Consider the following 15,518-nt stretch of genomic DNA (forward strand, 5'->3'; position numbering starts at 1 on the left):
GGAAGCTTTTAATCAAAAAGCATTTTTGTTCATATATAGTTTTTACAGAAGAAAATACTATTACAACTTTTCCCCCCTCCCAAAACAACATTGTCGAAGATAACCATCTACACATTTAGTTAAGTTAAGATAGTTCGTTTAAAGCGGTGTTTAGGAAATCATTCATTTCCTCACCACACGTTTCCTTGTTTATATTCAATGGAGGCCAAGCAAACAAAATCATTTTTTTTTTTTTTTTTTTAATTCAGAGCGAAGCACTGCAATATTTTCCTCTGTATAGAATTCATTTAAATTACAGTCATCATTAGTGTTACTCGTTAGGCAAGCCAGGTTCTAGCATGCCTGTTTCATATTAAAATCATCCAATCTTGGAAGCAAAGAAAAAAAACTTTTTTTTTGTTTTTGTTTTTTAAATAAAAGAGAACAACAGTTCTTCACCACACTGAAGACTATTTGTGCATCAAAGCAAAGTGAACTAAACCACATCATAAAGCAAATTCCCTGTTAAAAGATTTATGCCATAATTTCAAAAAGTAAAAATGAACCTAAAAAGTGAAGAAAAAAAAAAAAAACTAGAATTTCCTCATTGCAAGGTCACATAAATATTAAATAACTTATTATTGGAGTGAAACCACAGCTGTTGTAAAGAGAAAACAAAAGCTTGAAACAATGTTTTCTGTCTGTACAATTCATAAAATCACACACTTTCCATCATGTTGCCTTTGTGATATCTGCCCTCATTCAGCCATCGAGAAAAAAAGTCTATCTCCACATTTCCTCTTCTTTTTAGAAACAGATATTTGATGCTTCTGAAAAAGAAGCTTGAAAAAAAAAACTGAGTCTCCATCTTCAGACTTTGCTGCCACTATTTTTCTTTTCATGCTGCAGAAACTGCGAAGGGAAAAGGAAAGAAGAATAACACCCTATACACATCTTTTCCCTACATTCAGAGACACACTTCACTCCTGCACTGTGTTTGTTGGACACTTTAGGACATCTATTTGTGGATCATAGACAAAGACATAAGTGTAATCTCCTCCCATTCACACTGGGCAGTAGCACCATCATCACATTACAAAACTCTCTGAAACAAAGGGGCGCCGACTCTCACCATTGAAATCATCTGGTCATGCCTGTGCAATTAGAGAATAATGCAAAAACAAACAAACAAACACAAAGCCATAGTAATGCAATCGATGTAAATAGAGGCTTGAGGATCTGCTCTCATCTATACAAAAGTGCACTATGAATATGCAATGCCAGATGGGTCCTCATTGAGAATAGGAGAAGGAACAGAAATCGAGTGAGGGCTAGCGTTCACTGAGATCAGTGCTTTATGACCTGAAGCTATGCAGTCACTGGTCACTGTTTGTTTGTCCTGAAGACGGAGGCGAATGTCCACATGGAATGGAGCCTATGACACCACTGACCATGACAGCAGGTTTAAGTGAGAACTGTAATAACTCTAAATAATAATAATAAAAACAAATGATAAACGGAGTCAAAGCACTGACGCAGGCCCCTGCACTTCAATGATATTATCAATAATAAAAATGACACAAGGTGTTTCTGAATCAATTATCTGAGCAACATTATTTATAAAAGATTTCCTGCAATGTACGCTTTTCGTCGCTTTTGGGTGGGTACGAGGGTCCTGCAATCCAGTGACTGCAATTAAAATGTACATTAGCATCCACACACATCTACTTTATATAGATAGTCATATATTGAGAGATTGTTTTTCCTTTTTTTTTCCACACACAGAAAGTAACGAATGAAATCAAATAAATTAAAGTCAAACATGCACACACAAGAGGTTTACACAGCCACCCCATGAGTAAAAGAGGGCCTCGTCTGTCTATTTCTCGGTTCATTTTTTAATGCATAATTAAATTAATAATGTTGGTCATCGTGTAAACATCATAATCAATCATTTTGGGCCTTCACTTTTCTTGTAGTTGGGTTGTTTTCTTGTCATCCGCTGCGTCTCTAAGCATGATAAATGAGGCCACTCAAACTTGCGTTTGTTCAGGGAATTCATAGTTCTCCTTCTACAGCATAAGATTAGGGCTCAGCCTCCGGCTCCTCTTTATATAGGCGGGAAGTCTCTGTGTGGTTCATGGAAGCATCAAAAACTCTCTCCATTGTCTTTGTCTACTTCTGGCTCTGGCATGGAATCTTCATATGAGTCTGTATTCATGTTCTCCTCTGCTTCTTCCTCTTCATCATCTTCATCATCATCCTCATCATCCTCATCATCATCATCCTCGTCAGCAATCAGCTCTTCTCAGGTGATAAGTCGTCTTCGAGATCGCCAGATGTGCCGGTATTGTCGTCCTGAGGGTTTCTACCAGAACTAGTGGCCAGGGACTGCTTTTTTGTCAGGTCCATGGAGTCACTGAGGCCCAACCCAGCAGCGTTTTTCAGGAAGAACAAGGAGCTGTTGGTGTCCGTCCCAAGGTTCAGAGAGCTGTCAAGGTTGACTGCTGAGCCCGGATGCTCGTACTCATTGTTGGCCCCTGCTGAAGGGAGGAACATGGCCTATTGTTGTTGGTTCAGCCCTGGTGTGCCGGGTGATGTTGGGGGCATATTCATGGGCATTGGGGGTAGGGCTAGGCCTGTATGGTGGTGGTGGTGGTGGTTCCCATCCTGGTTGGGGGAGACTGAAGGCAGCTCTCCCCTCTCCTGCTTCTCATGCTTGCGCTTATGGGAATCCATCTGTGACATGCCCACCACTGTGTGCTTGCACTCTGGGTAAGTGGCAGTGGAAATTGTGAGCACTTGAGCTTGTACTTGCAGTCTGCCACCTCGCAGTCCACGCTGGAGCTGAACTGACAGAATCCGGCGGCGCTGATCACGTCCTGCTTGCCGTGGTGCTTGCGGTGCGCCGTCACCTGGTGCTGTCTGTGCAGCGGAAGCCACAGCGTAGACAGTGGAAGTGGGTGCTGTTGCCGGAGAACTGGCAGTCGGGGAAGTTGCAGCACAATGAAGACTTGAAGCGCTTGAAGTCATCCAGGACCAGGTTGTCCACGCGGTCGTGGTGCTGGGCGTGCTTGTACATGTGGGTGCGGCCGCAGAACTTGTAGCCGCAGTTCTCCCGTGTGCAGTGATAGTGGGTTACCTTCAGGGAAAACTGACAGGTCGTATCCTTGCAGTCCTCATAGAGGTCATAGCGGCGGAACCCTTCCAGCATCATGCCTTCATCGAGCATCTTGCGGGATGAAGGAGTCTTGCGGCGCTTGCCGTAGGGTGACATGTCCTCGATGATCCAGAAACGTTTCTTGGCGCCAGCTGCAGTGGGAATAGAGATGGTGTTGCCTGTTTGCAAAAAAGACATATACGGGTTAGACTTCACTCATTACGATGAGCAGCAAAGCAATTCTGCAAGCAGGAGTAGCCACATGCGCCCTATTAAAGCTACCCACAAAGGTTCCTCCTACATCTAAATAATATACAATGTGATTCTATGCCATAATCAAACAGAGACAGTCCCATTTGCGTAATGTATTGGTGACATTTTAACATGATTGTCACGTCTAGGTATTGAGAGAGTTCAAAGGAGCTCCCATACATATGGCTTTATGGGAGAGCAGGATTCCCTTCCATAAGCCTGAGGTCAGTGCTAATGATGTGCACCCTGTCCTGGCCAGCAGGCATCACATGACTCTATTGAAGCCTGGCATGATTAAACAAACCCTTTACAGCAGGCTACTAATGGACAGTATTTTAGAAAGTGGACCTAATGGCATGTGTGCAATGTACTACACAAGAATAAAACCACCACCAGAGTGGTTTGTATGAACTATACTGCATGTGTAAAATGCTAAAGAGTTGTAACCAGCTAATGCTTTGTAACTGCTAGCCCTAGTCCAACTTACTGTTACTCTAGAGCTGCAGTGTTCAGGTGGAGAAAAGATAGGTACCTGCAGCATCCTGCACTATAGGGACATCATTTTTAACCGAAGTAGGAATGATGGGGCTGAAAGCTGGTGTGTTGGTTGGCATGACAACACTCCTAGTGGCTCGAGAGAGGCGCTGAGCAGAGAGTATGACAGACAGGATGGGGAAAGGAGATATGGGAGCGAGGGGTGTGGCGGCCGGAGAAGAGCCAGAGAGAGAGATGGAGGCTGACTCTGGAGCGCAGGGTGATGAGGAGGTGGAAGTGGAGGTGGTGGTGGAGGAGGAGGTGCAGATTGAGAGGAAAGAGGAGAGTCAGCAGAGGTAGTGGTGGCAGGGACCTGACAGCCCTGGTCCTACAGAAACACGGCGCCAAAGGAAGGATGGTAACAGAGACAGAAAGGTACAAGACACAAGGGTGGGGAGGTAAAAAAGGGAAAGAGATCAAGTAATGAAATAATGAAAACCAAATGGTAACAAAAGTCAGACAACTGCCAAAAGCAACAGTGATGAGAATGGAAGATAACATTTGAAATCAAACAGTGAAACTATAAAAATCAATTCTGTGAAGGAAAGCTCAGATTCAAAGAGCAAAGGCCCAGATTTACAGTAAAGGTGCTGTAGCATTGGTAGCCAGTTTCCTAATGTACACCAGTGAATTAGACCCATTGCCCACCCCTTCAATTACACAAGCTCTCTCCAAAACCTCACTCTCCACAGACAAGGACTGACAGGCCGACCAATTATCTGATTGGCTAAAAAAATTGCAGATCATTTTTTGCTGTTTATAGCGACTAGGGTAGTCACAGAGTTCCCAGGACACCAATTATAGTGACATTTGTACATTTTGTGTGTCATATTCCACAACTTGATCACTTCCATCACTTTAGGCAACTTTAAGCCTACACTCTAAAAAACGCTGGGTTGTTTTTTCAACCCAACTGCTGGGTTTGAGGCCGTTGGATAGGACTTTGGGATGTTTTAACCCAAGTTTGGGTTGAAAATAACTTTCTTTTTTAACCCAGCGGGGTGGGTTGAGGACGCGGACGTGAAGGAGAGCACGCACGTCACGTCAAAATCGTACGTCTCCAGTGCGAGCAGCCGCCATTTTCTCAGCGTGATAGAAGCGAGAAGCGAGTGAAAGCCTATGGTAAGTAACGTTAAATATTCAAAATGTAAAGTTATCTTTTATTGTTTACCCGGTTGTATGAAAGGCGGAAGGTTTTATGAAAGGCGGAAACAAAGGAGCTTAACGTTATATACGTTATATATAAAAAAAAACGGACGCGGTTTTCGCCTCGGACACGGAGGTCTTAACTGCCTCATGTAACGTTACTGAACGGAGGATGTACTTTTAATATAACGTCTGTGAATGTATTTTGTCATATTTACATAAGATTTTACATTATCTGTTCTCTTTGAGGCGTTAACAGACGGTTATGGTCACGGTTACGCTCATGTGAATTTGTCTTTTTTTTCGCGGTTAAACTGAATGTATGTTTGTCTCCTAAAGGAAACGGCATTGTGTAGTAAAGACTAGCATAATTATTTAGAGGCTGTTGAAGTGGTAACTGTTAAAAGTATGTTTTACATGTAATATTTCAGACTTGTCCAGCTCCTGTCTTCATTGTCCTCGCGCTGAGAGTTAAAGACACAGAAGCTGTTTGTGTGAGGAGTCACAGACCTGTGTGAGGATGAGGAGGAGGTGTTTTTCTGAAGAGAGGGACAGACGGTTTAAGGAGAGTAAACTTCAGAATAACATCAAGTTATCTTTATTTTTACTAAGACTAAAATATTGTGTGTGTTTTTTTTAGATGTTGAAATCCAGAGACAAGATAACTTCATTCTTTTGAGACTGATGTGAGTTAAATTATTATTACTTTTTTTTTTTAGAAAACTAATGTTTCTGTTGTGTCCTGCCTGTTAACTTCACATTTTGATGCAAAAACAGTGTGATTTTATATATGTATGTATGTATATGTTAATATTTTATTGAAACCATTGATGTCCCTCTTTGCAGAACTCAAACTAACTGGAGTTAAGGACACACAGGTCTGCTTGTGTGAGGAGGTGGTTTTCTCAGCTTCTTCTGAAGAGAGGGAAAGATCGTTTAAGGCAAGTAAACTTCATAATTTCATGTTATCAGTTGTTGTTGTGTTTTACTAAGAGTAAAATAATGTTTGTTTTTGTTTTTGTAGATGTTAAAAGCAAGAGACATGGGAGAGCATCATTCCTTTGAGATTTTATGTAAGTTATTTTTAGAAAATAAATTTTTCTGTTGTCTCCTGCCAGTTTACTTCACATTTTGATGCAACAACAGTGTGATTACGTGCTCATTTCATTAAGACCATTGATGTCTGTGTTTTTTATTGCAGAACTCAAACCAACTTTGGAGTTGTCTGATTTGGAGAGTCATTATTCTTGGTCTTCGCTCTTAGAGGTAAAGTTCACACAAAAAATCATTTACTTGCCCTCAAGTCATTCCAAACCTATAAGACTTTTGTCTGTCTTTACAACATAAATTAATATATTTTTAGTTTTCTCATAATATTTGTTAATCCATTTATAGTTTAGATAATCAGTATTTTCAAGCTTCATAAATATAGAGTTATTGTAGAAGTAAATTCTGATATTTATATATGAATACATCTTAAATTATATGATAGCAAACATGTATGTTCAAAATAAAATACTGGTCTCCCAGACCAGCAATGGAGGACACAAAAAGAGAATATTAAATATATTCATATGTTTTCCAAAAAAATGAGCAGATTTTGTATGAGTCTGGAAAAACATGGGGAGAGTAAATTATAAACATTTTAATTATTTGGTGAACTAACGGTTTGAAGAGCAGCCCTCCATGTACGTTAATATTGTGAGGTATGTGAATGTCATGTCTGTTTTAATGTTTCAGTAAAGAAGCTTTCTGAAAGCAATATTTATTCAAACAATATCGCATGTCCTCACACTAGTGCTGCCATTATAGCATTCTGGAGCGCTGTGGTGGACTGAGACATTAAACAACCGCACAAAGTGTTGAAACTTTAAAACCGATTATTTACCTATCCTTACGGATGTGAATACACCTCTACCTGAAAATGGATAGAGTTTAATTAAATGTTTAATTTTTTCAAATGTGTTTCTCTTAGGCCACTGATGAAGAACAGGCGGTGACTGGGATGAATGCTGGTCAGAGAGGAGAAACTTTCCCCTAAACAGCAGTGGTTTTAAAGGAGGACGCTGCCCTGGATGATGTAGAAGATGTCAGATGCTGTGCTGATGGGGTTTCTTCATGATTACATCAGTTATGCTAAAGAGATCATGAAAATTGACTGTGATGCATGATCTGTTTTCATGGACTATGAAACAAACTGTAAGTGTATAATTTGTTTTAAAAAAAAAGTTAAATGCTTTTTCTGTGTTGTTTAGTAGAAGAGTTACACTGTCATTCATACACCTGCTCACATTCTTTCTCACACACACACACACACACACACACACACACACACACACACACACACACACACACGCGTCTGTTAAATGTTATAATATCAAAGTTAATGTTGTGATTTATTTGTGTACTGTCATGCCAGAATAGTTGGAAAAAAACCTAACTAATTGTAAATTTATTGTATGTGTTTTCGTATATTTTTATACAATATATACAATTGAACAAAGTCCAATTTGATTTTAAGTTATATTCATCAAATGTTCAATGCTTTGTTTATGAATTCTGTAGCTGTTAATGCCATCCTTTTCTGCATTTCTTCTAACATGTTACTTTTTGACTTTTCTCTTGTTTTTAATAAATATTTTCCTTTTGGTTATTATTATTTGTGTGTAAAAGTGATATTTAAAATGAACAACATTTGTAGGTTTAATGCCTAGCTCAATTTGGGTTAATTTTAACGTAGAAATGCATTGTTTCCCCACATGGCTGCACTCTGCGAGTTTATTTTCTGCCAGCAGGAGGCGCTAAGAGCGGGAGAGGTAGGTTTCTCCGGTAACGGCTGCAGAGCGGTGCTGAGCTCACAAACGCTGCCTTATCAAGCACATGCGAAATGATATCGAACATTTTCTAAATACAGTAGTTTTCCTTCTGAAATACACTGATAAAAAAACACCCGCTCTGTTTTTTTAAACCCTGTATTATAGTCATTTTAAACTATAAAAAAGGCAACCCAGCAGGCTGGGTTAAATATGATAACCCAACTGGTTGGGTTAAAACAACCCAGCGCTGGGTCCGTCCCTTTTTGACCCAGCGCTGGGTTGTCAAAATAACCCAAATTGGGTTGTTTTCAACCCAGCAGTTTTTAGAGTGTAGAGGAAAATGGTCAATAACTTCTGCTATCTCAGTGTGTGGCTGATTTATATGACAGTGGAGATCAGAAAAGTCTGGGATGCCTCGCTTATGTAGTCGACACGGGGATGACATCAATCTGAGCTGTGTGTGGAGAACTATATAACAAATTTAGTGCTTTATGGTGGAAAACATTTAGTAGCTTTAAGGGTCTGCTACAAGGAATACAGTGAGAATGGGTGCAAGTTTTTTTTACATTTCTCTTCTTAGGGAGGGACAGAAGGCCAACACAAGAAACTATGCTCTGATTGACAAATAAATCTCTAAATATTGCTCCACTGGCAAAATTGAGCCTGTATTTCCATTCAATCTCTTTCTTATATTGCCAACCATATGAGGCTGAAAATGTTGATTGTGATGATCTTGTTACTGAGGTTGACTCACCTGCTGGCGAACTATCGTTGCCCACGGGGGTGCTGGTGCAACTGCGGTCTTGGTTGGAGGACTCTGAGGAGAGACCCAATGGGCTTCCTCCAACAGTGTAGTCCATGTAGTCATCATCTTCCTCCATCATGTTAGAGAAATTGGGGTTCAGATTAGGGTGGCTGCCTACCCCACCGGATGAAGCTAGACTGGCCATGTGCTGCATCTCTTCAGGTCGATTGGCATGAGAAACCACCTGAAGCACAACGTACCAAACAATCCAATAAATGCCCAATGGATAAAACCATTTTCATTCAAGTGGCAGGCTTAAAAATATATACACTTAAAGTAAAAAGTAAAAATTGTTATATATTATATGTGTTATTGTTGAAAAAATTTCTTTGTACCTGGGAAGGAACTCTGTCAAAGTTTTTACCCAGCATCCTCCTCATGTGTTTGCGGGCATGAGAGGTCATCTGGTGCTTGAGCAGGAAAGAGAACTGACAGCCCTCACGGATACAATGGAAGTGGCTGTTAACTTGGTTGTATTTGCACCCTGCAAGAGACGAGCGACAAAATTAACTTGAGCAAAGACCGTCTTCATCGCGCCTGGGTTTCAGGGACAACATATATCACGGAATCTCAACAAGGTAATGAGGACATTGTGCTTCCGTCCCGCGCCTGCATAATGCGGAGAGACGGAGCAGATGAGTCCAGTGTCACACTGGGAAAGTCGAACCTTTTGAAGATTAGACCTGTGGTGCTCTTTTATTACAATGACATCTTTTATTCAATTTGGAATTTACATAAATACATTCTGCATTTGGAGAAGCAATAATCCACAACCCTGCAAACCAAAGTAAACACACAATTATAACCATATTAAATTCATTTTTCATGACCTATCGGTTGCTGGTGTATTTCCTCCCCCTCATGCCTGTCCCCTTGCCTTTTTTTTATTATATTTTTTTTCTGCACAAAGGACCCTACAGATTTTAATTGCTATATGTTTTCAAATTTAAAGACTGCCTCCGTGTACTAATCAAATATTGTAGGGCGCTCATAATTTTATTGTGAATAATGCGTGGTGAAATAATTGAAAGAGTAGCATTCAGGGCAGGTGAGGGCTTGTCCGTTACCATGGCACCAGTGGCGCCGCGTAACAAGCCGCCTGTTGTAAGACTGCTTTAATACACAAGGGTGATACACTTTAAAAAGGCAGAGTTGAGTAAATATGAGCACATGCTGAAATATCAAGGCTCTTGTGCCACCAGATCCTGGTAACCTCATCACCGGTGTTCTGTTTAATGTTGCTGCCATGGATACTACTTTCCCAGTCCAGCTGAACCATCAATTCTTTATGACTCTACGGCTTGCTTTTGTCATGTGTCCCCTGTTTATGCCACTAACAATGCAAAAGGAGAGATCTTATACTTGGTGGAGATTTTTTGAAACTTTCCACTCCGTACTTTTTTTTTACTTAAAAAAATACATTGTTCACTCAAAAATGATCATTTACTCAAGTTTTTTAATTTTTTAATTTTTTTATTTAGCAGAATATGTAAGCTGCTATTTTTCATACAGTTAGTGACTTGAAGCTTTTGTATGGCTTCAAAAGAATTGAAATATATAAAACACTTGGTCCTACAGACCATAAGGACATATACAGACCTCTTTTTATCATGTTTTTTGCATGATAGCACAATCCCCATTCACAATCACTTTTCCACAGAAGAAAAAAAATCAGATGGATGTGGAACAAAATGAGGGTGGCACAATTTTTGGGTGAAGTCTCCCTTTAAGAGGAGGGGAGTAGAAAGAAAATAAAATACAAACTTTTAATCTGCCTGCTTGTGATGATGATCAAGGCTTGAAAAAAGAGCAACACAAACAGACTGAGCTCGACAGGCACCGTAATTAACAAACATATGTAATTGCTCATTCCTGACAGGTTAAATATACCCAAGAAAACAACCTCTGTTTGATTGCCTACTATAAATACTGAAGTATTAATGTATGACAAAAAGGCAGACACCATTTTTCTCGGCCTGTTTTCTGTAATATAAAACGTCCCCAGTTTTGCAATGAGACAAGACCATCTTTAATTCTGCCAAACGTGTTTGTTCTGCAAAATGTTTGCGGCTGCCAGCGCGCTGACTCTGTTGTCAGTGTAAACTGTTCAATTGACAAAATATCAATGCACAGATACTAATGAGATAACAGCTTCCGAGAAACATACTCAAAATTCAGTGAATAAATGCGAAGTGCCGCCATTTCATGCTCTATATGTAGTGCTGTGAACAGTATGGCAATTATTGACTCGACTAGAGGAACGGCACTTTTCCTGTAGCCAGAGCCAGTGGAAAAAGTCTTTTCATAGCAGGTGATGGCATCAATATGAAATGACATTGACATCATCTCTGATTTCACACCATCTCGGATCCTTCCAGCTGCATCACAGACGTTAAGTTTGCACTCGCTGCTTGAGAGTAACGTGGGAGCTCGGATGAACAGCGAGTGTTTGGAAACACGAGTAAATAATGTGAACAGTGATTGAAACAATGAAGAGTGTGGGAGGCTGGACGTGTAAGGCTTGTACAATTTCATGATGCTGAATTCACTAAATTACTTGGCAAACCACACCAAATCAGGCCCAAAAAAGGATTAAAGGAACAGTTCACCCTAAAAATTTAAATAGTATCATTTTCTTCCAAACAGTTTGAACACAAAATACGTTTTTGAAGATTTTCACTGGATTACTACTATTTTTTTTTTTTTTTTTTGAATGAACCATCATTCTGTGATCTTACAATACATGAAAAGCTGGTTCTTACCTGGTCTGCCACATTCTTCTCTTTTGGTGAAGTACTTGAAGCCGTTGGCAGCACGTCTTTCAGCTTTCTCGTGCTTCTTGATGTGCCAGGGCAGTTTGGTGGTGATGTTGGTGACAAAGAAACAGCCAGGTCTCAGACAATGATAATGGCCCCTCATGCGAAACTCACAGTGCTGCAGAGAACAGCAAATAAACTAAACTCTTGCACAACACTCTATTTTGTCTCAATTTTTCAGGTTTCTAGTTAATTTAGCTTCACGCTGTAGCAGTTGACCCCAATAACAACACACCAGTTAGTTCATTTGGCGATTCATCTATTTCTAAAACCGCTCTTTTATCAATTCATTAGTCTGCGTATGCGTGCATGTGTGTGTCCTCCGCAATGTAACCTGTTTCTGCACCACCATCTGTTTCCAGAGAGGCAGTTCCCCCAGGAGCACATAAACAGAACCCACTCTTCTCTGGAGGGGAGGGGGGAGCTCCGAGAAGTGGGGATGGGATGCATAAATGAATTCATTTAAACAGGTTTTGCTCCGAATGCAAGTTGCAGGAAGCGGAGGGCTTTCTTTCTATTAATGATGGAATTTTTGATGAAAAGCTAAACTTGTTTATTTTATACAGCTATGGGGTCTCCAAGGTGGTTTTTCGTTTTTTTTTAGTTTTTAAGCTTGTTGTGAAGAAATAAATATGTACGCAGGCTTTTGTCTTTAGTGTTTTAAATGTAATTGATACAATTTCTGAAAAGATAGAGTTGGTCTTTGCAAAGTTCTTTGCCATGGTTGCTACGGTGTGGTGTTGGTGGTTGCCAGGGTGTTGCTATGTGGTATACACAATAAATGGTTTCAGCTTATTGCTATGCACTGCTGGAGTGTTCTGGGTGGTTGCTATGTGGTTGTCCCATCCTTTAAAATAGATGAAAGGGATTTCTATTATCACCTTTTCATCAATTCAACATTTTAATCTTCTTTAAATGAGACAATTGTACATTATTGGTAAAAATATATAATACATAATTTTTTCAAGTTTGAGGTCAGTTTTTCCCTGTTTATTATTAAGCATCACTATTAAGCAGCACAGCTGTTTTCATCATTGATAACAGTAATAAATCTTTATTGAGCACCAAATTTACATTTTAGAATGATTCTGAAGGATTATGTAACACTAAGTGAAAACTGGAGTAATAATGCTGAAAATTCAGCTTTTTCAGCAATAAATTACATTTTCTAATGCAGAAAACATTTATTTTAAACTGTAAAAAATATTTTCAATATTACTTTTCTTTTCTTTTTTGGAAGATATGTCTAAAAAAAAGATTAAAAATCTCTTGCAAACTTCAAACCTTTGACTGGAAGTGTACAGTACTGTATGTGCCACTAATAAAGACACAATCATGCATGTCTGATACAATCTTACCCCTAAAAATCAAGCTCACCTGGTTAGGACAAAGACACTGCAGAGAATAGTAGGAGAACTGGTCTCGCACATTCACCAGGTAGTTGTTGGGGTTAATGTGGTCCAGACAATGTGATTCAGCCTTCCCAGATGTCTTACACACATATTTGCAATTGCCAAACAGACAGTGGAAGTGGAACTTATTCGAGTATTTGCAGTCTGTGGCCAGACAAGGATCACTGTGGGAGATAAGCGTGACGAGACTTCAGTCAGATATTTAAAACTGCACAGAAGACATGGAAATACAGGCAGCACAGACCATTCAAATTATACCACCATGGTATCATGAATTTACAAGAATGACAACGTCTACTCACTTCTCCTGAAACTGCAGGAAGCCAGGCTTGACCTGAGGCTTGGCGTTTTCCAGCGAGGTGGTGGCCAGAGGGGAAGTGGCTGGCATACTGGGCATGGAGGCGGGAAGTTGGGGGATCGATCCGGCCAGCTGCTTCCAGGCTTGGAGAGAAGGGGAAGAGCTGTAGCCCCCAGACACAGCATGGCTTGGCACCTCCATGGGAGGCGTCTTGGCCATGGAAACTGGGGCAGCCATTTGATTAGGGGCACTATCATTAGATTCCTTGCTCTCGTTGAAAGGGGGCTCCGATTTAACCTTCAGGTTGGCTCTAAAGTGGAAGCTAATGACATAGAAGTGATTCACCCATTAGATGCAGTTTAATAGAGCTGCCAAACATAGAAGCAAATTAACATGACTAGATCATAATCATGTAAATTGCGTGTACTTGTGTGGATGTGCACTTGTGTGTTGGTGTGAACTCTTAATATTTAAAAACTTTGATTTATCTTCATTAAGGTTGATTGTAATGCTCCAGAAACTGGAGCAAGCCTCACTTGGCGTGTTTGATGGCTCCATCCAACGTGCTGAAAAGCGCCCCACAATCCTCCACCATGCAATGAAAATGCATCTTGTGCAAGAAATCACACTGGCCTTCACAGAAATCGTCAGTGTCAAACCTGCACAAACATGTGAGAAAGAGAGTAACTTTAAAAAGATGTTAAGGGTTGAACTGCTCGTAAATTCAGGTCAGTTACTCTCATTCTCATTTGAACTCATCAGTACCTTACTTTCAATAAGGTGCTTTTTTTTTTTAGGTGAACTATGCCTGAGCCAAAAGCAGCAGGTCTCTGGCTAGGACATTTTGCTTGGGCTTTGTAACTAAATACTGTACATAACATCACATGCTCTGGATAAATCTTCTCTTTCCACATAACAACCTAGGAACAAACACTGTGGATGGCACTGACAAGCAAAAGGGTATATCATAAAGACGGATGGTGACAAAAACCAGACACCACCTTCAACAAAACACTGAGGATGTGGAGCCAAGGCATGGCTGTGTTCTCTGTAATAGAAGATCTATTTGGCCACACTGGGTGATAGCAGCTGACATAAATAACATGTCCATGATTTAAGGTTTCAATGTATATGCATGTATAAGGGATAGTGTATATTTTAGGTGTGCAACTGTTCACCATTCCTTTTTTTACATTTTCACTTCAGTCCTGCAGTGTGAGAATTTAACCGATTATTATTTTAAATTGCTTTACGTTAATTTGTACATTCCATGTAGTCTAGTAAATAGTCTTAGTTCATACAAAAAGGTGTGTATAGAAATTATTAAAATATAGAACAATTATGTTTACTATATCTGCAATTTAACATCAACTACCCAGTTAGAAACAGAGGGTTTAATGGGTTAGATAAGTGGTAAAGACTGTAAAGATAATAATAATAAAAAAAACATTTGAATAAAAAATATAAAAAACAATTAGAAATAAAGACAGACCCACATAACTTTAACTCACAACTAGTATGAAAAAAAATAAACAAAGAAAAAAAGTAATGTACACAAGACTTTGAAAAGTAAAGCTACAGCTGTAAATGGCTCTACAGGGACATGAGATGATTTCAGGCACCTGCGCAGGAAGGTCCTCCAATGCTCAGAGTGTTTCTCTGGGTCTGACCTCTTCATTACCCTACTGAGATACTGAGCTGCGTCTGAGCCGTTTGCTGCCTGAGCTCCCTCCAGCTCTGACTTCAGATCCAAAGCTCTGAAGAAACCAGGATTCATCTACACACACAAACACATGCTTAGGCAGCTTCTCCAGGACAGGCCAAACACAAAAGTTTATGTGCAATTTATGTTTGAGGCTTCAAATGTGCTTCCGTTCAGTTTTGTATATGAAGCAGAGAAAGACAGGAAGAGAGAGAGAGAAAGAGCGCTGAGCTAAAGCCGTCAAGAGAACTAGAGCAAGTTTTCTATTTAAATCATCAAGGTAATGGTACATGCACACCATTTGTATTAGTCATAGAAGATATATGATTAAAACAATGTCCATTTTAATCCCCACAAAAACACACAACATTTAAATATCTGTTCGGCACCATTTCGTCTTTTTAAAAAATGAGGGTGACAGTTGCTCTTTTTCTCAGCGCTGACTTTTTAATCAAATAATTTACAAAGTCCATAAATAAAGATGGAGCAGATGGAGGAGCAAAAGAAGAAAGCTTGGGGGGAGAAAAGCACGGAGAGTTCAAAACAGCTCATCAAAAAACAAACATCTCTATATATCTGCCGTGGCAAGCGGCTCCTG

At 39.9% G+C, this 15,518-nt stretch overlaps 1 pseudogene; it reads right to left on the minus strand.

Annotated features, from left to right (window-relative positions):
* Window positions 1-2,064: 2,064 nt before the first annotated feature.
* The window catches only part of LOC113065530 (zinc finger protein castor homolog 1-like), a 48,899-nt pseudogene continuing 35,445 nt past the window's right edge, over window positions 2,065-15,518 (minus strand).

This window comes from Carassius auratus, chromosome 48 (assembly GCF_003368295.1).
Source record: "Carassius auratus strain Wakin chromosome 48, ASM336829v1, whole genome shotgun sequence".
Classification (NCBI taxonomy): Eukaryota; Metazoa; Chordata; class Actinopteri; order Cypriniformes; family Cyprinidae; genus Carassius; species Carassius auratus.